General features: G+C 40.0%; 1 pseudogene; it reads left to right on the forward strand.

Annotated features, from left to right (window-relative positions):
- The first annotated feature begins 519 nt into the window (after positions 1-519).
- Positions 520-23,329, forward strand: part of LOC132154358 (mitofusin-1-like) — a 44,247-nt pseudogene continuing 21,437 nt past the window's right edge.

The following is a 23,329-nucleotide window of genomic DNA, read 5'->3' on the forward strand; positions in this document are numbered from 1 at the left end:
TCTTTTTACCTAAATGCTTTATTTTTATTGGTTTCATTCTACATTGAAAAGAGAAACACTTCTTCCACAAAGTGAATGGGCGCATATAAAAAGCCCAACATTTTCATCCTAACTAATCGTTGGGACGCATCTGTCTTAAAGCCAGAGTATCTGGAAGATGTAAGTTTTATTACATATGAATTATAAGTTATAACCCATATTTATTAGCCACAAGTGATTCACCACATGAAACCGCTGCAAACAATGCAGATTTTTGTATAATTTATCATTCCTCCTTCATACATTTCAGATTTATAGGTTCAAAGAAATTTGATTGCTTACACTTCATAATTTCCAATGTTTTTCACAAACATAATACAGTGCTTCACAGTTGAGAAGTTTGTGTATATTCATATATAAATAGATATGAAAATATATTGAAAAAGTTTATGAACTATACGTTTATAATGATATCAATGAAAGTGTGTTAATGGAGGTGTAGTTCATTACTTCATGCTTTTTTAGTTGCGGAAATAACACATGGATCGCTGTGTCAGTTTCTTAGTGGAGGAGCTAAAGGTATTAGACCTTAACAAGGCACCTAACCGCATCTTCTTTGTCTCTGCCAAGGAGGTGTTGAGTTCCAGGATTCACCACGCCCAGGGAATGCCAGAGACTGGTAGGCTCCAATGCTTTGGTCACACACTGCAGAGCTTTCTGCTTTTGACACTGCTCTGGAGGAAGACCAAGAAAACTAGGCCTAGTCAAGTTAAAATGAGTGCAACAACCATAAAACACTCTTAGGCAAATGCTAATAAATCTTGGAGTGGCCCAATGATATTGAGAATGTTGTTTGAGATACAAAATGATGCTCCATCACACATATTAATTTCTTATTTTATATATTGGTGGTATTATGGAACCGAAATGGGGCATGTGCTTTTTATTTAAAGGCAGTGCTTTGGCCGAAGGATTCCAAGAGTGACTGATGGAGTTCCAGAGTTTTGAAAGAACATTTGATGTGAGAATGTGCTCAAACTGTGGTGACTGGCTCCAGGATAATCATTGTCTGACAGTGAGGTTAAAAACAATGAAGATTAAGAGGAGCTTTGTGGAAAATGAGCCTTAGTCCTGTCTGTATGCTGTTTAGACTAGAAGATAATTTATGACAGCTTTACCCAGAAATGGTGTGACGTGATGACGGTCTCCTTAAGCAAGCTGGTTTGCATCGATTCAGGCCATGGGCTGCTGGCTCCCAGATGTGTGAGATATTTGGTATTCCTCATATATTCCATGAAGCCATTTCCATAGTGGCAATCACTGAGCCAAGTTAGCAAATTTGAATAGGTGAGCGTACTTCACATCCTTGGGATCCAGGGATGAAAATTCACAGTAATTTACAATTGCATTAATAGATGGGTCTGTTGTGACTCAACTATATGAACAGTCAATGATGAGAATGAAAAACGTCACCCATGTTGATAGGCGTAGATTAAATCTTGAAATCTTATTTTGATTATTTGTAATCGTGACTTGATTCCTGACAATTGTGGTATAATGATGACTCAATAACACACTTAATGGACACTCCAAGCTCCCAAAGACAATATTTGGTACCACTTTTGAACCAAGGTTCTCTCAGTCAGTGCAAAACCATTTTGTTCATTAGCATGGTATTTTGTTGTTGTTACAACTGGAATATTCTGCTTTTGAACATCTGTAAATCCATAGTGTTCTCACTTGAAGATCATGCGGTTCTAATGGATCGGCTGGAGTTTGTGCGAAATCAACTCAACGTCCTAACCAAGAACATCAAAGACAAGATAAAGGCCATCACTGACAAAGTTGCTGACAAGGTAACCTGCAAGTTCTGCCAATACCAGCATAGATGGAATGTGTGTGAGGAAAGTGACAAAAGTGAAAGTGACATGACATTCAGCCAAGTATGGTGACCCATACTCAGAATTCGTGCTCTGCATTTAACCCATCCAAAGTGCACACACACAGCATTGAACACACACACACACACACACTGTGAACACACACCCGGAGCAGTGGGCAGCCATTTATGCTGCGGTGCCCGGGGAGCAGTTGGGGGTTCGGTGCCTTGATCAAGGGCACCTCAGTCATGGTATTGCCAGCCCAAGATTTGAACCCATAACCCTAAGGTTAGCAGTCAAATTTACAAACCATAGGCCACGACTTTCGCCTGTGGTGCAAGGCTTCGGCCTTCCCTTGGCATAGGTCGAAAATTGCTCACAAAAATGCCCCATTCTACGGTCACAAATATAGTGAAAATTAAATGAAAAGTGTTGACTCCCCACTAAATTTAGATCTGCTTATGTTGCATTATGTTTTTTTATGTTTTACAGCTTTGAACATTGTAACCAATTACACACGATTCTGTTGAGCTTATGAATACAATGGCCAATCAGATGCGTTCAGATTAGTCAACACTGAAATGCCAGTTTTGTTCTTGTGCTTGCTGATTGAATTCTGCACCCTCGTGAATTTCCTATTCAAAAACAACAAAATGCAGATGTGGTTATGATGAAATTTAGTGTTTAATTTCACAGTGTAAAGAGCTTCAGTGATTATAATGGTAGGTCTTAAAAAAATTGGAGAGTACTTAAACTTGCACTGGGACTGTGAAAATGAATGCATTTTAATTTATTAAATTAAAACTTATACTATACTTTCTGGTATTTGAACAAATACCAGAAAGGTATTTGAATACCCTTATCTGGAAGTCCTACATGGCAGCTGGTCAGGCAGGCATGGCTCTTCACACAGAGTTGAGGCAGTCAAAAATTTCGAGTCGCAGGTCCCAGTCAGCTGCACTCAGGGAGTTAATGCTCTGGAGGGTGTGCGAGTCCTCTAACCCCTTCCCCTCCTTGTCCAAAGAGTGGTCCTTGCCCAGGAAGGAGTCCACTATTAGGGGCAGCGACCTGGTTCATCCCCCATCGAATAAGGTCTTGGGAGCCCCGCAGCTGCCCATTTCCTCATCGGCGACCCCGCAGGCATCTTAACCTGAAGTGATCTGACAAACCCACTGCTTTAGCTCTGTCAAGCCACTCCTGACCATCAAGTCAGGAAGAGGAGAACTTCCCCGCCTATCAAGGCTGGGCGAGAACGTTCAAACATTTCTTCCTACCTCTGACATGCTCTCCTCACATCCACTGCCGAGCGTGTTTTGGTGTGCAGCAATCGTGCAGGCTCACTCTCTTTCAACGGGGGATGGGATATGTTCCAGGCTTTCTCTCCTTACCACCTTTCCCCTTGTCACCTGCTGCTCATGTGATAGGAGACATGTGCGGTTCTCTCCCAGACCCAGCAGACTCTGTACCAGTCACAGACCAAGCCTTCACTTCGGCCCCTGTGGGCTTCCTCATACTTCATCATTCCTCATTCTTTTTTAGGGCCTCTCTTTCACGGTGGATGATGTTTCCCCCTCTGGACCATCTCGACAGTCCAACACATGTATGTCCTCCAGACCAGGGGTTCCCAAACTTTTCCATTCCATTCCAAGTGTAATCTATTTCACGACCCACCAAAATATTTGGAGAAGAAAAAAACTGTTGACATTACTTTAAGCCTAATCTTACTTAAAAGTTTGATGACAGAAATTAAGTATCTAAGAAAAATAACCATTTTATTTTGGAGTACAACTGAAAAATTTCACTACTAATATTTAAGTTTAAATTTTTGTTTACAGACGTTAAAATATGTAGTGTCCATAAAACCATGAAACAGGCTCACTCCAGTGAACTGTAATCTGCGCTGCTGTGTTTTGTTGCAGAAAATGCATTCACAATCCTTCTGTGTGTCGGCGAGAACGGAGCACAATCCAACACTTTTTTAGAAAAGTATAAGAAGCAAAGAAGAAATATATAAAACAGTTTGGAGATTAAAATAATTGTGAAATAGGTAAAAAATAATAATAAACAGATGTGTCTCGTTTTAAATAAACAACAACAACAAAAACCTGGGTGACATTTAGTTCAGGCAGAAATTTATTTTTGCAATGGTTAAATAAATGTTCAGCAATGTCTTCAAAAGATTTCTGAACTTTGGCAAATTTTTCTCTTAACAGAGATTATATGTCAAGGAAATATTGCAAAATTTTGTACATTGTTATGTGGAAATGTTTAAATCTTGTATTGTTACAATTAACCCTGCGTTTGTGCCCTGCTTACCCTGTACATGTGAAATACTTTTTACACTGTTTCCCGAATGAAAACATGTAATCTCATGCAGAATATAGTGTATTGAAGTGAGCAAGTTTTTTCTCTTTAATAATGCAGACCGATTGAACCTTTTAATGACATTGCTCTGAGACCTTCACAACTCGTGCACGCCCGCGCTTCAAAACACACAACGCACGCGGACTTGGATATTGCAGTTCGTAATTAATGTTGGTATGCTATATCGCTGAGACGAGTGGGGCGGGGCCGAGAGCTGTGGGAATGGAGCGAGGCCTTTGGAGTGATTGGGAAATGCGACGACAGTGAAGGACGAGATAGGACCAGGCCTGGGATTTATTTTGTGTTTCTGTTTTGTTTGTGCGGGGCAGTCATCCGCGCGGGGCTGTTGCGCTGTTTTGTGTTTATTTGGTTATTAAAACTTTGTTTGATTGTCCGCCGATTCCCGCCTCCTTCCCGAAGGAGTCCGCCATCGAGGATGCTTAAGGCAGTGGGCTGGAGTGAGCCCCAGCAGCAGACTCCTTCGCCCTGCTCGATTGCACCATGGATTCATTCCAGCGTCGAGGGATCTTCGGCAGTGCGTCCCTCCTTCCTCCCGGGCTTTGACACCAGTATAACACATTAAAAAAACTTAACAATCACGTGAAGAAGGAGGCAGGAACCGGAGGATAATCTGATGTAGTTTTAATAACCAAATAAACACAAAACAGCGCGATAGCCCCTCACGGACGAATGTCGCGCACAAACAAAAACCAAACACAAAATAAAGCCCAGGCCTGGTCCTCTCTCATCCTTCACTGTCATCGCTCCTCTTCTATCCTTCCGATCTCCTCCGTGGGATGCGAGACCGGCGGGTGGAGCAGGTGTTGCTCATTTCCAAATCACTCCACCGGCCTTACTCCGTTCCCATGGCTCTCGACCCCGCCCCACTCATCACATTCGTGCAGCCCTAGACTGAACTGTGTGAGTGTGTGTGTGTCATTGAAATGCAAATTTAGCTGCAGCCAAGTGACTTTGTGTGACCCACCTTGTTCCATTCTGTGACCCACAAGTTTGAAAACCCCTGCTCTAGACTGCAACAATCTGCTTCCTCTATTGCAATTCTTTCACAAATGGAAGTGTCTACCAGGGGTATCACATTGGGTTCTCATCACATGTCAGTTAGGTTCCACACTTCAGTTCTGTCGCAACACCATATCCTAGACCTTCACTGGCTCAAAGGGAAGTTCAAGATGTTGACACTGAAGGCTATCATGTCACAGATTTGTGTGGGAGACTAGTTTGTCACCGTTGACCTGAATGATGCCTATTTTCATATTCAGGTCGTTCAGCAACATAGGAAGTTCCTCAGGTTCGCCTTTGGGGGACATACTTACCAGTGCAAGGTTCTTCCCTTTGGCCTAGGCTTGGCACCAAGAACATTCACAAAGTGCATGGATGCTGCTCTGGCCCAGCCCCATTAGCCACTTTTCCCCTGTCTGGCCAAAAGCAGGTGTGCTAGTGTGTACCAGGGCCAGCCGCATTTCCACTGTCACTTCTGGGTCTTGACTGTGCCTTGTTGGGGATTACTCTGGGCCAGTGGCGTTGAATTTTCTCCCTGCCAAATACCTTGGGCCAAAGTGAGTCAATTGGTGCTAGAGGAGAGTCAGAGATGGTCAGCACCACTGTTTTTCCTATATTTTTATATATTTTTACAAACTTTGACTAACATCAACATTTAAGACATTCCAAACAATATATATCATATATATGATTATAAGAGTGTTCTCACTCCCTCTCAACAGACTGATTTCTTGGGGGTCCATTGGGATTCCGTTCAGATGCAGGCCTGTCTTGCACCTGCCCAGTTTTCCAGCCTAAATGCATGCTTGGCCCGCTTCAGGCTGGGCCATCATGTTTTGGGCACAGCCTCCCCTGTACTGCCCCTGGAGCTGCTTAATATGAGGCCGTTCCTTTGGTGGATGAAACTCCTAGGGTTCTGATCGACAGGACCAGCCTTTCACCTATTAAGGTGTCGTGCAGTTGCTTCTGCGCCCTTTCAATATGGCGGGACCCTTTCTTTATTTAGAGAGGGGTTAGTATGGGTGCTGTTCACAATCACAAAATGGTTATGACGAACGCCTCTCTGACTGGCTGGGGCACGGTCTTCGAAGGTAGAACAGTGTGTAGAGTTTGGACAGGAGAGTAGCTCTCTTGGCACATAAACAGTCTGAAGCTGAGAGCCATCTTTCTGGCACTGATATACTTTCTCCCCTCATTCAGGGGGTGTCACATGATTGTCAGGACGGACAACATGGCAGTGGTATCTCATATAAACCACCAAGGGGGTTCACAGTCCTGCACCCTAGACAGGTATGTTCGCCATCTTCTCCTTTGGGCTCAAGGCAGACTACTTTCCAAAAGAGCAGTTCACATCCTAAGAGCCTTGAAGTTGAGACAGAAGCTCAGATCAGGAATGGACGCTGAACCATCAAACTGTAGCCCAGATTTGGGACTTGTTAGGCAGGGCGGAGAAGGAACTATTTGCATCGCAGGATTCATCCCAATGGCCACTTTGGTTCTCCCTAAAGGGGATTGCACACTGGACGAGAAGCGCAGCGCCGCAACTCACCACAACTAGGACAACTCGAGGTATCGCACAGCGGACACGCACATTCTATATGCTCGAGCTCAATATCGAAGTTCTGAGCAGCAAGATGAATGAGTTTTAATTCATTTATTATTTTAAATATATCATTTTAATTGATAATATCAGAGTTTTGAACATTATTTAATGAAATAAGCTATATCACGTCAGAAATGACAAAAGCTCAGATGAAGCAAATGCATGACGAAGATCATAACGCAGATGCCTCTGTAGATGAAAGCAAGCACATTGATGCAGTGAAACAAAATAGACACACAAAAATGAGCAATGAAATAAATACAAACAGAATAAAAAAGATAACGCAAGCACTTTTAATTGAAAAAGGTGTGGCACAGAGCATGCAACTGCCTCGCATATGGCAAACAGTGCAAGAATTGTGATAAAATGAATCACTTTGCTAAGATGTGTAAATCAAAGAAAGTGCATGCGGTTGATGATGACGTCACAGATTAGAGACCTAGTCTGTTCAATAGTGCAGTGCAAACGCAGACAGGGAGCGATGAATGGACAGTTGACTTGAAACTGGAGCACAAACATGTCCAATTTAAACTTGATACTGCTGCGCAAGCCAATGTAATCCCATACACCCTGCTGCAAAGAATTGGAAAGAAGAACATTCTCATACCCACAAATGTGAAACTGTCAACATACACCGGAGATAAAATAATTGTGAAAGGAAAGCGTAACTGGACGGTGAAATATAAAAAGAAAACACATGAACTGGAATTCATTGTGGTGAAATCAGATGCTAAACCAATATTAGGAATTAATGCATGTGAACAAATGGGGCTCATACAGAGAGTGATGGAATTGAGCAAAAGTGACAAGATGGATATCTTCACAGAGTATGCTGATGTGTTTGAGAGCATAGGTTGTCTGGAGGGTGATTACATGATCCGAATAGTTAAAAATGTGATTCAGAGAGTTCATCCACTCAGGAAAATTCCAGTGACCCTGAGAGAAAACCTGAAAATACAATTGAACAGAATGGAAAAACTGAAAGTAATAGAAAGAATTGAAGAGCCCACACAGTGGGTCAACCCCATAGTGATTGTGGAAAAGTCTAATGGGAAATTAAGAATATGTTTAGACCCCGGAGATCTCAACACAGCGGTAATGAGAGAACACTACCAGTTACCAAAGCTAGAAGAAATAACAAGCAGACTCTCAAAAGCAAAATACTTTACAGTGTTGGATACAAGTTCAGGTTTTTGGCAACTCAAATTAGATGAAGCCACCTCTCTCCTTTGTACATTCAACACTCCTTTTGGCCGCTTCAAATTCCTCCGACTCCCATTTGGGGTCAACTCAGCTCCAGAAGTTTTCCAGAGGACGGTGAAATAACTTTTTGAAGGAATTGAAGGTGTTGAGACATACATTAATGATCTTTTGATCTGGGGAGAAAAAAAGCACAGGATGATTACAGACTGAGGCAAGTGCTAGAGAGAGCAAGGGTCAAGAACTTCAAGCTGAATAAGGAGAAATGCAAGATAGGCCTAGAGGAAATCAAATATCTTGGTCACATCTTCGCAAAGGACGGTTTGAAACCAGATGAGACCAAAATAGAGGCTGTCAGAAAAATGCCCACTCCAGAATGCAAAAAGGATGTGGAGAGATTTCTAGGCATGGTCACTTACCTTGCAAAGTTCATTCCAAACATGTCACAACACACTGAGCCTTTGCATGTACTTACCAGAGATGACGTTGCCTGGCAGTGGGAGGAGGAACATCAGTATGCTTTCAACAAATTGAAAGCAATGCTCACTGAGGCCCCCTTGCTCAGATACTATGATGTCAGTCTGCCAGTAACACTTTCTGTCGATGCATCTAAAAGTGGACTGAGTGCTGTTTTACTTCAAGAAGACAAGCCAGTGGCTTATGCATTGCGTGCATTGACTGAAACAGAACAGCGTAATGCGCAAACAGAAAAGGAGAGGAGCAGAGCGTTAGGAGCAGAGCGTTTTCATCAGTATATTTATGGAAGAGAGGTAGACGTACAATCCAACCACAAACCACTGGAAGCAATAATGAAAAAGCGGTTGAGCAGCACTCCAGCTAGAATACAGAGACTGTTGATGAGATTACAAAAATATCAAGTGAACGTACAGTACAAGCCAGGTAAGGAGATGTATAAAGCAGATGGATTATCCAGAGCATACTTACCTGAGACCGACTCTCCTGATAAAGAAAAGGAAGCTCAGGTGCATATAGTAATGTCAAATCTACCTGTGTCAAAAGAGAAACTAGATGAATTCAAAAAGGAAACTAAAAAGAATGTGATTCTTCTGACAAAATTCACAGAGGCAGTGCTAAATGGATGGCCTAAAATGAAGAGCCAAGCAGCAAAATAAATACAAAGATATTGGAACTTCAGAGAGGAAATCTCAGTTGGGAATGGAGTTTTGTTCAAAGGAGAACGGCTCATAGTTCCAGCATCAATGAGAGCAGATATGCAAAAGTGAATTCATGAAAGTCATCTAGGCATAGAAAGCTGCAGATGGAAAGCGAGAGATGTGCTCTTTTGGCCTGGAATGTCACAAAGCGTAATGGAGATGGTAAACAACTGTAAAGAGTGCAGCACATACCAGAAACCCCAAACCAAAGAGCCATTACATCCACACAGTGTTCCTGAAAGACACTGGCAGAAAATAGGTGTTGACTTGTTTACCTTTGACCAACAGGAGTATCTTAGTGGATTATCACTCCGAGTTCATTGAAATCGAGTGGCTGAGAACAGATACAAGAATCACAACAGTTGTCACCCATCTGAAGTCACAATTTGCCAGACATGGAATTCCTGAAACAGTAATTTCAGACAATGGGCCACAATTTAGCTCACATTAATTTTAAGTCTTTGCAAAAGAGTGGGAATTCTTGCACAAAACCTCAAACCCCCATCATGCACATTCGAATGAAATGGCGGATAGAGGAGTACAGACTGTTAAAAATATGCTAAAGAAGGTGAAGGCTGATGGAGAAGATCCTTACCTGTCTCTGCTGAACCTGAAAAGCACACCCATGGAGGATATTGGAGCATCTCCAGCCCAACTGTTGATGGATTGATGGATGAGTTGCTGAAGCCAAGCATGATAACTAGCCCAGTACAGCAGGTATTAGAAAACAGGCAAAAGAAGCAGAAGGAATATTTCGATCAAAGATCCAAACCTCTTCAGAAACATCAGGTTGGCGACAATGTAAGAATATGGCAAGATATGGCACATGGAATCCAGCTGAAGTTACTGGACTTTCTGAGCAGCCAAGATCTTATGTTCCCTGATGGGAAGGTGTACAGAAGGAACAGAACATTTTTAATGAAATCAAAAGAACAAAGTGACACACCAAGGAAGGACACGGACAATCAAAATATGACTGAACAAAAGGGTTGTGACAACACAGAGGAAAAACAGGAATGTGGGGGTATGGGGCAGGGCTAAAAAAAGATTAAACTCAGGTCTCAGGTCTTCTCCTTGCATCTCATCGAAACTGTGACCTGGTAAATCCAGAAGGTGGCTGTATGTAATCACGACAGACAAATACTGTAATATTTTGCATATGTAAAAATGTCTCAAGAGAAAAATAAAAGATTAAAAGGACTACGTTTACTATACATTTAAGTATATATGTTTACATTTTATTCAAGCTGTTCAACTAATGTAAGTAGTATTTTGCAGCTTGGTATAAAGTATGTCAGGGAAACAGGTCAATTTATCTCAAAGGGAATCATTTAAGATTTTAAAGGGAATTTGACGCCCTGCGATTCACTGAACGAGCCGTTTAACATCAAATCTGCACTGGATATTAATATCCAAACTATAGTGAAAACATAATTAGCACAGTTACAAGATCGGAACTTTAAGACATTAACTTGTAAGCAGAAAACACAAGATAATTATCTTTTCAATATGAATAAGGCTTTATTAGATAAATCTAAGACATATAAACTAATCTAACACATAAGCACACGCACTCACACGCTCATACAAGTTGCAGGAAGATAGAAATTTGGGGAAGAATGAGTTTAAGAGAACGAAAATTTGAAGTCCCAAGTTTACAGCAATACGTGAAATTGCATAGACATGAAAAGCCATCTATCACTTAATTAACCCTCACATTGAGTTCCTTAATGACGTTAAAATTATATTACATACACCAGTACAAATGTCTGGAGGAGTTACTTACGTCTCCTGTGTAAAGGGGTTCCCTTTGTTGTCATTGAAAAGGGGTTTCCCGATGTTGCTGATTGGCTGGAAGTTCAGTAGTCATTGAAGTGACGTCTTGGGAAGCCTGTGGTTGGGCATCGGCTAAAAAGTAGTGGGCTGGTTGAAGTTGAACGGGCACTCGAGGTCAGACTCGGAGACACAGCATTACAAAACTTAACTCAGAACACAAAACTCTCAAACGGAAAAGAAAAGAAACTAAAGTAAAAGGACAGAAGTACAGTTTGACGAGACTAGGTGGTGTTTCTTTTCATCGTGGCTAAGTAGCAGCAGGCGTGCAGGCCGAAGCATGCTGGAACCGCGCTCAAAGAATGCTAACAGTGATGACTAAAAGCAAAGCTATAAGCTAAAAGCCTGCATGACTGATAGCAAAAGCTAAACCCAAGCTAAAAGCAAAAATCAAATTTGATGGTGTCCTGAGTATTTAAACTGGCTTTTTGGCCACACCTCAAATGTTGTCTTGACCAATTAGATATTGTCTTTGCTCTGGGTATCATAAATCATATATTATCTTATCAGGCACGTGGTCCAAATTTTCCCGCTCTTGCAGGGTATAATTTTGGACATGATTCCTATAACAAGGATATTATACATTTGACAAATAACTGATGGTCAGAAACATTCCAAGCAGCAAGCAGATTCAAACACATACATACTAAACATGAATATGAATCCTTAAGCTATCCAATAGTTATTAAAAGACATACACAATAAGTGATTATAAACATGATAGTCAAATGTGTGGGTTACATATAAATGAATTTGGAGTTAAGGGATGGACTGATATTCATTTATAAGTCCTTTTGAGTTCAGTTTGGTCCATTTATATCTAGAAAAGACAGTTTCTTTGCCATTCTCTGACATAAAGATTTCTGTGGAGACCAGAGGTTAAAAGGTCCCCATAGGAATTTCAGTCAGGTTCTGCTAGGTGGGGGGAAGTCAATCCAAGGATCTTGTTTATTACTCTCATGGGTTTACATGTGCTGGCCGGCGTTGCATCTTGATTACTTGCCCCAAATTTGACAATCTCTTCTCCGAATTGAAATTGTCAATAATTGTTCTAGTGGTGTTAATGTTGAAAGCTGTTCTGTGAAAGAGTTGGTTGGTTGGTTATCTTCTGACTTGTGGCACTAGGAATGATTTACAACCTCCTGTTGCCTTTCTCAGGAATTCGGCTCGTGTTTCAACCACAGTCCTAATCGACTCTTTAATTTGTCTGGTTTGGGTCTGATACGCTACACGTATAAACAATGATTTGAAACAAATATGATGTTATTTAATATAAAATTATGCAGATGGCACTCTGTGGCATGGCAGGAATTTGATGAGCGTCCTAAATCGTAGCTGGGTGACGCAGACAGACGCCGAATGACGCCAGTGTGCATACACTAATAGAAAACAATGTGCTTGAATTTTAAAGATGTGGTGCGACTCCGTGCTGTGCTTCTCGTCCAGTGTGCGACCCCCTTAAGTTTACCAACATCTCTGTGCATAGATGCATTCACTCACCCATGGTGGACCATTGCTCCTGGTTCCCGGGTCTTGTCCACTTGAACCATCCATGGATACTATCTTGTTCATAATTGGGCCAGATACGGAAAAGAAAACGTCTCGGGTTACTTGCATAACCCATGTTCTCTGAATCGAGACAAGACCCTGCATCTGCTGCCAAGCATTTCGTGCTGCAGACTAGAGGCATTTTTCGAATTTTTTGAGGTGGTGCCTGCATGATTTTCTGTGGGTATTCAGACAATTGGGACACACAGAGGGCATTCCCATTACATCATAGCTACTCAACGAATAATGTGAACATGAAAAATAACATGGGTTACACAAGTAACCAGAGACGTTTTGACACATTAGCCTGATAACTTGAAGTGTAGGCCTATTGTTAGCAGATGGGAGTTTTACTTACTCAAACATGTTCTGAGGGCAGAAAGGAAAATGATTGGTTTACAGATTCAACCAATGAAATTGAAGCAAAGGCGGAGTCAGGAAATTTGAACGTGTGGAAGGAATACTTCAGACAGATATATTACTGACGCTTCGTGGGAGGCATTTATTGCAAGGTAAGTTCATGTATTTTCATGAAAAAAATTCTCTAACATTTAATAAGATAATTAGCAAACAAAGATGCAGAGAACAAGTAATCATAGACTAAATATTATATAGCATGCATTTTCACTTGACTGCTTCATCAGTTGATTACACCAAAGCGGGTTATGAGGTAACTGGATTAAAAAATGCTTTTCCAATGCTTCCACGCTGTCTATGAAATGGATATGAGCGAAAAAAGAACTCTCCTTAACATTACATCAGTCATTTAGCATTAGCATTAGCACTGCTCTCAGGGCAGGAGTACTCAATATTGACATTACTGTTATTTTTATTGAACTGTGTGCTGCTTATAGGGCATGAGTATTCAATATTTAAATTTATGCTATTTTCAATTAACTGTGTGCTGCTCTCAGGGCAGAAGTACTCCATATTCATATTACTGTTATTTTACTAAACTATGTGCTGCTCTCAGGGCAGAAGTACTCAGTATTCATACTACTGTTATTCAGAGATGTATAGTAACGAAGTAGAACTACTTCACTACTGTACTTAAGTACTAAAAGGCGGTATCTGTACTTTACTAGAGTATTATTTTTTTCTCCTACTTCCACTTTTACTTCAGTACATATTTTCGATGAGTTTAATACTTTTACTCCGATATTTTTTTTATGTGCTGCATCGTTACTCGTTACAATTATAAAAATGTTACGAATCATTCCATTACAAACAGAACTGTAGATGGCAGGTTTGATGAAGCTGGCACATCATTGAGCGAATTAAGCGATTGAGAAGACTGAGCGTGCTGACTGAACTGCTGTGAAGAGAGAGATGAACACCGAGCCGAGCCAGATAATGACTCGTTCACGAGTCAAGAACCGGTTGCATCGGTTTTCGAATCACCAGTAGTTCTTTCTGACAGTTCGATTCAATAAACCAGTTGAAGAAAACAGTTCACCGGTTCTTTTGCGCTCGACGTAATGGCGTCATTGGCGTTGACTGCAAGCCTTCGGTTTACCCGCGCTCATAACATTAGCACAGAATCAGTTCAGAATCAATCACCAAAAGAATCAGTTCGGATCAGATGCTCTGTGTGTCGGTTTGCTTTCACGCTGAATCACACATGCGCAGTATCATCAGCTCCTCAGTTCTCGAATCGGACACGTCTGAAAGAAACGGTTCTTGACCACTGATCTATAATATAAGTTATATAGATCAGTGTTCTTGACTCGTGAACGAGTCAGTCTGATGTTCGTTATCTGGCTCGGCTCGGTGTTCATCTTCAGTTCTCTCTTCACAGCAGTTCAGTCAGTGTACTGTTTGAGTCATGGCTGGACTGGCCATTGGGCATACCGATATATCTCATACTCATACTTTTTTTTTTTTTTTTTTTTTTAAACGGCCCATAAAATTTGTACATCGTCGGCCTATTCGTTTTGTTTTGCTTAATTGGCGGCGCTGGGTTTGTGCCGGTGTAATGCATTGGTCAAAGTCAGTGTTAGTTTTTTTTTCTGACAGACCAGCCCATGAAACACGTAGATCAGCGGCCCATTGGCTCTTTTCTTGATTGACACTGGGCTGGCCCAATCACAACTTTAAATGAGTGAGCAAGCGGCAGCAGTGTCAGTGCTGTGTATCTGTAAAAAAAGATTGAGAAGAAACGCAAGGAATGTGCAGATAAATAGCGTGAAAAAATAGAACCAGGCCCTTAAAGCAGACACTGTAAACTGTGTCAAAATATATGTTTTCTGACCTTCATCAGCTCCTGTGGCAGATGATGATAGTGAGGACGGAGGATCAGGAGAGAGATGAGAAAGTGTAGAGCCTGCGGTAAGCATAACTACTTTCAAAACACTTAGGCCATGTCATGAGTGTAGATTTCCACATCTGCATAGTTGACGATTACCGCAATTCACTAGAAATTTAATAAGAGGCGTTTGTAAACCATGTTTTCGGCCAAAATAAAAGCTTGATGCAGTTTGCGTCAAAATAAAAGATCATGTGCTTATCTCTTTCAAGTATAGAAATTGGTAAAACTAATTAAGAAAGTTTCCTTTATTTTTTGTGCATTTGTTTTACAAAATATGGCTATTACTGTCATTGGATTAATATTATAACTATTTATAGGTGTAATGTATATAGACACTGTAACTAAAAGAGGTTTGAATTTTTCTTTGTTTAATTTGCACACTGAATATGGGTTGGAGCTTTTAATTTTGAACTCTCAAAGTGCACCAGATTAATGAATTTAACATTAAAATGCACAAAATTTTCTCACAGGGGAGCATGCCCCCGAACCCCCCTAGAAGGACCGAGGACACACCACCATAGTTTTGACAAAAATCCTGTAAGAAACACTGGTATTGCTATGCCAGAGCCGCTTATAGCTTGTTTTAGGATTCACCGCTGTGGAGTATAGTTCAACTGTATTAATGAATATAAAATTTTGACTTATTTCATCTGTTAACTCTCGCTCGTTCCTATATTCACTCATTACATGGCATTAGTGGTTTTTATGAATAGGAGTTGGTATGCATGTAATTACGGGCGTGCAAAGATGGGTGGTCTTTATGATCATCTAGTGGGCCGGTCTGGGCAAAAATGCCCGGGCCGATTTTTTGTCCCAGTCCAGCCCTGGTTTGAGTACATGAATTACTCCGGGATATTGGTTTGTTTTAACTCAGAGGGAGTGTCAGCCACATTAAACAAGTTAACAGCTTAAGACATTTGTGGATTAATGCGTATTGGAGACGCGAACTGTTTAAAATGATTCAGTTCGATTTGGTGAAGTGGTTCAAGAAGATCCGGTTACATCGAATGATTCGTTCATGAACCGGATATTAGTGATGGGAAGTTCGATTCTTTTCCGCGAACCGATTCTTTCGGACGGTTCGATTCAATAAACCGGTTGAAAAAACCGGTTCACCGGTTCTTTTATGCTTGACGTAATGACGTCATTGGCGATGACGTAATGGCGTCACGTCTATCAAACATTCAAATATATAAAGTCAGTAATCATAACTTTAGTCAGTTAAAAACCTCATAATCATGAAAAGTTTACAATTAAGTTTTGCAACAACGCACCCAAATACAGTAACAGCAATAAAGTGCATATGAGGATTTAGGTCTTGAAGATATAAAGTAAATAAATTAGGTGTCATCAGTGCAGAAACCACTATACATAAACCATTGCGATGTATTTGTTATTAAATTAACTTACGTTTCGCCAGATTGCCCCTTCATTCAAGCCCTCGGTTTACCCGCGCTCATAATATTAGCACAGAATCAGTTCAGAATCAAATACCAAAAGAATCAGTTCGGTTCAGACGCGCTGTGAGTCAGTCGGCTTCACGCTGAATCACGCATGCGCAGTATCATCAGCTCCTCTGTTCTCAAAATGGACATGTCCGAAAGAAACGGTTTTGGTTCAGTGTACTGATGATCCGAAAACCGATGCAACCAGTTCTTGACTGGAGAACGAGAATCACTCTAACCGGCACGTGCTGCAGTTCAGTATAATCAGCTGCTCTACTCGTGTTCATGTTCTGTTTACTACAAACTCAATTTGTGAATGTGTCATCATTAACTATAAATACAGTACACATATTTCATAAATCATCCCTTATTCCGTCACGTGAAACCAACCTATTAAACATAGAGACTTTAGAGTTCTTAATTATTGTCCAACTTCCCTGAAACCCCCTCTGGCCTATACATAATCTACAATATACAGATTAAAAACATTCATCTTAAAATAAAAATAAAAATAATAATAATAAAAATGTATATAGATCTTTTATCACACTTTCCGAAATACTTTACACACATGCGCAGTAGCATCATTTCATCGGTTCTCAAATCGGACGCGTCCGAAAGAAACGGTTTTCGGTTCAGTGTACTGGTGATCCGAAAACTGATGCAACCGGCTCTTGACTCGAGAACGAGAACTGCTCCAGCAGTGGGCGTGTTCGTTCGTTATCTGGCTCGGCTCGGTGTTCATCTTCAGTTCGGTCTACACAGCAGTTCAGTCAGTGTACTGTTTGAGTAAATGAATTACTCCGGGATATTGGTTTATTCTGACTCAGAGGGAGTGTCAGTCACGTTAAAAAAGTTAACAGCTTAAGTAATTTGTGGATTAATGCTTATTGGAGACGCAAACAGTTTCAAACGATTCAGTTCGATTTGGTGAACTGGTTCAACTGGTTCACTAAGAAGAGCCGGTTAAATTGAACGATTCGTTCACGAATCGAACATCACTACCGGATATCACAAACTGCTTTGTTTTGAACTGTCTTACAACAGACACGGAAGAGAAGACAATGCCGAATAAAGTCGTAGTTTTTGCTATTTTTGGACCAAAATGTATTTTCGATGCTTCAAAAAATTCTAACTGACCCTCTGATGTCACATGGACTACATTGATAATGTTTTTCTTACCTTTCAACTTCAATTTTGCAAATTTGGCGAACTAACCCTTTAATCTATTTTTTGTTTACAAAAAGTTACAGTCAAAGGAATTGTGATTGTCCTTTAGGTTAATCATTTGAAATAGTAAAAACAGTATGTTCAAACTTTTGACTATTTTCTTTAATAACTACATAACACAATACTCGTACTTTTACTTTCAGTACTTGAGTAGTAAATTTTCAAATAGACTACTTGCAATACTTAATTACAAAACATGTTTAATACTTTAGTACTTCTACTTAAGTGTGGTGCTTAAAGAGCACTTCAACTTCTACTCAAGTCATTTTTTTGATAGAGCACTTGTACTTTTACTCAAGTCTTTGTCTCTAGTACTTTATAGGGCAGAAGTACTCAGTATTTATATTACTATTATTTTACTAAACTATGTGCTGTTGTCCGGGCAGAAGTACTCAATATTCATTTTACTATTACTTTAATAATCCATGCGCTGCTCTCAGGGTAGGAGTATTTAATATTCATATTACTGTTGTTTTAATAAACTATGAGCTGCTCTCAGGGCAGGAGTATTTAATATTCATTTTACTATTATTTTATTAAACTATGAGTTGCTCTCAGGGCAGGAGTATTCAATATTCACATTACTGTTATTATTATTGTATTATGTGCTGCTCTCAAGGCAGGAGTACTCCATATTCATATTACTGTTATTTTACTAAACTATGTGCTACTCTCAGGGCAGGAGTACTCCATATTCATATTACTATTAATGAACTCTGTGCTGCTTATAGGGCGTGAGTATTCAATAATTAAATTTATGCTATTTTCAATTAACTGTGTGCTGCTCTCAGGGCAGAAGTACTCAGTATTCATATTACTGTTATTTTACTAAACTATGTGCTGCTCTCAGGGCAGAAGTACTCAGTATTCATATTACTATTATTTTACTAAACTATGTGCTGTTCTCAGGGCAGAAGTACTCAATATTCATATTACTATTACTTTAATAATCCATGTGCTGCTCTCAGGGTAGGAGTACTCAATATTCATATTAGTGTTATTTTAATAAACTATGAGCTGCTCTCAGGGCAGGAGTACTCAATATTCATATTACTATTATTTTACTAAACTATGAGTTGCTCTCAGGGCAGGAGTATTCAATATTCACATTACTTCACATTAAGAATGTTAGGGCTCTAGATACGGCTTTGGATGCGTCTAGCTCAGGGATTCCTGTACATTGTTCGGTTCCGGAAACAGAGACCCAGCAGCAGGGCAACTGGGTGACGGTGAAGCAGCGTAGTCGTGGGTCAAAACACCGCTCTTCGGTTCCGATCAAAACATTAAACAGGTTCTCCCCACTCAGTGATGCACCCACTGAGAAACCTGATGAAAGTGCTCTAGTTATTGGTGATTCTATTGTACGGAACGTGAATATAGAGACACCAGCCACCATAGTCAAATGTTTACCGGGAGCCAGAGCGCCTGACATCTTGGCAAATTTAAAAGTGCTGGCTAATGGTAAACGTAAATACAGTAAGATTGTTATTCATGCCGGCGCTAATGATGTTCGACTTCGCCAGTCGGAGATCACTAAAAATAACATTGAAGAGGTGTGTGAACTTGCAAGCACGATGTCAGACACTGTAATATGCTCTGGTTTCCCTCCCTGCTTACCGTGGTGATGAGATGCATAGCAGATTGTCATCACTCAATGGCTGTATGTCTAAGTGATGCCCAATGAATAACATAGGTTTCATAGACAATTGGACGAGCTTTTGGGGCAGACCTGACCTGTTTAAAAGAGATGGTGTTCATCCCTCCTGAGGTGGCGCCACTCTTCTCTCTAGAAATATGGCAAATAGTCTTAGTGTTTATACTTGACTAACTGGGGCCCAGGTCAGGAAGCAGACAGACTGGCTAAACCGACCGTCTGCTAGCTGCCTCCCGTCACAGAGGTCAGTTAATTCTCAGCACATAGAGACTTTTTCACCTAGATATCACACTATAGAGACTGTGTCTGTTCCCCAAACTAGAAAAAACAAAAAACGTCCAAACCAAGTTAAGATTAACAATTTAATTGAGGTTCAACAAATAAAAAACAGAAGTAATATGGTTAAACAAATGATAAAGCTTGGCTTATTGAATATCAGATCCCTTTCTACGAAAACACTTTTTGTAAATAATATGATCACTAATCATAATATAGATGTACTCTGTTTGACAGAAACCTGGCTAAAACCTGATGATTACATTATTTTAAATGAGTCCACCCCCCAAGATTACTGTTATAAACATGAGCCGCGTCTAAAAGGCAAAGGTGGAGGTGTTGCTTCAATTTATAACAACGTTTTCAGGATTTCTCAGAGGACAGGCTACAAGTATAACTCGATTGAAGTAATGGTGCTTCATATAACATTATCCAGAGAAACAAATGTTAATGATAAATCCCCTGTTATGTTTGTACTGGCTACTGTATACAGGCCACCAGGGCACCATACAGACTTTATTAAAGAGTTTGGTGATTTTACATCCGAGTTAGTTCTGGCTGCAGATAAAGTTTTAATAGTTGGTGATTTTAATATCCATGTTGATAATGAAAACGATGCATTGGGATCAGCATTTATAGACATTCTGAACTCTATTGGTGTTAGACAACACGTTTCAGGACCTACTCATTGTCGAAATCATACTCTAGATTTAATACTGTCACATGGAATTGATGTTGATGGTGTTGAAATTATTCAACCAAGTGATGATATCTCAGATCATTATTTAGTTCTTTGCAAAATTCATATAGCCAAAATTTTAAATTCTACTTCTTGTTACAAGTATGGAAGAACCATCAATTCTAACACAAAAGACTGCTTTTTAAGTTATCTTCCTGATGTATCCAAATTCCTTAGCATATCCAAAACCTCAGAACAACTTGATGATGTAACAGAAACTATGGACTCTCTCTTTTCTAGCACTTTAAATAAAGTTGCTCCTTTACGCTTAAGGAAGGTTAAGGAAAACAGTTTGACACCATGGTATAATGAGCATACTCGCACCCTAAAGAGAGCAGCCCGAAAAATGGAGCGCAGCTGGAGGAAAACAAAACTAGAGGTATTTCGTATTGCTTGGCGGGAAAGTAACATATCCTACAGAAAAGCATTAAAAACTGCTAAATCCGATTACTTTTCTTCTCTTTTAGAAGAAAACAAACATAACCCCAGGTATTTATTCAATACAGTGGCTAAATTAACGAAAAATAAAGCCTCAACAAGTGTTGACATTTCCCAACACCACAGCAGTAATGACTTTATGAACTACTTTACTTCTAAAATCGATACTATTAGAGATAAAATTGCAACCATTCAGCCGTCAGCTACAGTATCACATCAGACAGTGCACTATAGACCCCCTGAGGAACAGTTCCACCCATTCTTTACCATAGGAGAGGAAGAATTGTATAAACTTGTTAAATCATCTAAACCAACAACATGTATGTTAGACCCAATACCATCTAAGCTCCTAAAAGAGGTGCTTCCAGAAGTCATAGATCCTCTTCTGACTATTATTAATTCCTCATTGTCATTAGGATATGTCCCCAAAACCTTCAAACTGGCTGTTATTAAGCCTCTCATCAAAAAACCACAACTTGACCCCAAAGAACTAGTTAATTATAGACCAATCTCAAATCTCCCTTTTCTGTCCAAGATACTAGAAAAGGTGGTATCCACACAATTATATTCCTTCTTAGAGAAAAATGGTATATGTGAGGATTTCCAGTCAGGATTTAGACCGTATCATAGTACTGAGACTGCTCTCCTTAGAGTTACAAAATGACCTGCTCTTATCATCTGATCGTGGGTGTATCTCTCTATTAGTTTTATTGGATCTTAGTGCTGCGTTTGACACAATTGACCACAACATTCTTTTGCATAGACTTGAACACTTTGTTGGCATCAGTGGAAGTGCATTAGCATGGTTTAAATCGTACTTATATGACCGCCATCAGTTCGTAGCAGTGAATGAAGATGTATCCTATCGATCACAAGTGCAGTATGGAGTACCTCAAGGCTCAGTACTAGGGCCGCTACTCTTCACGCTTTATATGTTACCCTTGGGAGATATCATCAGGAAACATGGTGTTAGCTTTCACTGTTATGCTGATGATACTCAGCTCTATATTTCTTCGCAGCCCGGTGAAACACACCAATTTGAAAAACTAATGGATTGCATAGTCGATATAAAAAGCTGGATGACGAGTAATTTCTTACAGCTAAATTCTGAAAAAACAGAGGTGTTAATTATAGGACCTAAAAACTCTGCTTGTAATAACCTAGAACACTGTCTAAAACTTGTTAGGAACCTAGGTGTGCTATTTGATCGCAATCTTTCCTTAGAAAGCCACGTTTCTAGCATTTGTAAAACTGCATTTTTCCATCTCAAAAACATATCTAAATTACGGCCTATGATCTCAATGTCAAATGCAGAAATGTTAATCCATGCATTTATGACCTCAAGGTTAGATTATTGTAATGCTTTATTGGGTGGTTGTTCTGCACGCTTAGTAAACAAACTACAGCTAGTCCAAAATGCAGCAGCAAGAGTTCTTACTAGAACCAGGAAGTATGACCATATTAGCCCGGTCCTGTCAACACTGCACTGGCTCCCTATCAAGCATCGCATAGATTTTAAAATATTGCTTATTACTTATAAAGCCCTGAATGGTTTAGCACCTCAGTATTTGAATGAGCTCCTTTTACATTATAATCCTCTACGTCCACTACGTTCTCAAAACTCAAAACAATTTGATAATACCTAGAATATCAAAATCAACTGCAGGCGGCAGATCCTTTTCCTATTTGACGCCCAAACTCTGAAATAACCTACCTAACATTGTTCGGGAGGCAGACACACTCTTGCAGTTTAAATCTAGATTAAAGACCCACCTGGCATACACATAACATACTAATATGCTTTTATTATCCAAATCCGTTATAGGATTTTTAGGCTGCATTAATTAGGTAAACCGGAACCGGAAACACTTCCCATAACACCCTATGTACTTGCTACATCATTAGAAGAATGGCATCTACGCTAATATTTGTCTGTTTCTCTCTTGTTCCGAGGTCACCGTGGCCACCAGATCCAGTCTGCGTCCAGATCAGAGGGTCACTGCAGTCACCCGGATCCAGTACGTTAGGGGTGTAACGATACACTCAGCTCACGATTCGATACGTATCACGATACTGGGTTCACGATACGATATGCATCACGATATTTTGAACAAAATTAAAAAATTCAACTGAAAATCAAATAACAGATTTATTTAACATTAACAGTGTTCAATAACTGTCTTGTTATACATGCAACTTAAAGAATATACAATACTTCAATATAAATCAAGATTTAGTTTACCTTCAGTACGTAAATAAATTAACAATGACTACTAGGTGTCACCGACCAATAAAACTGAATTGTATCATGAAATCAAAATTAGGATAGCCCAAGAGAGAACTTCTTTAAGCAGTACAAGTGCAACAAAAAACACGTCAAGTAGTGTCCTGACTCCTGTTCAAGTAATTTCAACACAAACAGCTTTGTTTTTTTTTTTGAGGTTACTTACAGGTTTTTTTGCAAGAAAACCAGCATATCTACATTTTCTGGCAGTAGCTGGGATCTTTGCGCATTAACAATATCCCCTGCTGTCGAAAAAACACGTTCACTAGGAACAGAAGTTGCTGGAACTGTGAGGTAAGCCTTTGCAAGAGGTGAAAGAAGTGGGTACATTTGAGCATTTTCTTTCCACCATT

The sequence above is a fragment of the Carassius carassius genome, chromosome 12 (genome assembly GCF_963082965.1).
Source record: "Carassius carassius chromosome 12, fCarCar2.1, whole genome shotgun sequence".
Lineage (NCBI taxonomy): Eukaryota > Metazoa > Chordata > Actinopteri > Cypriniformes > Cyprinidae > Carassius > Carassius carassius.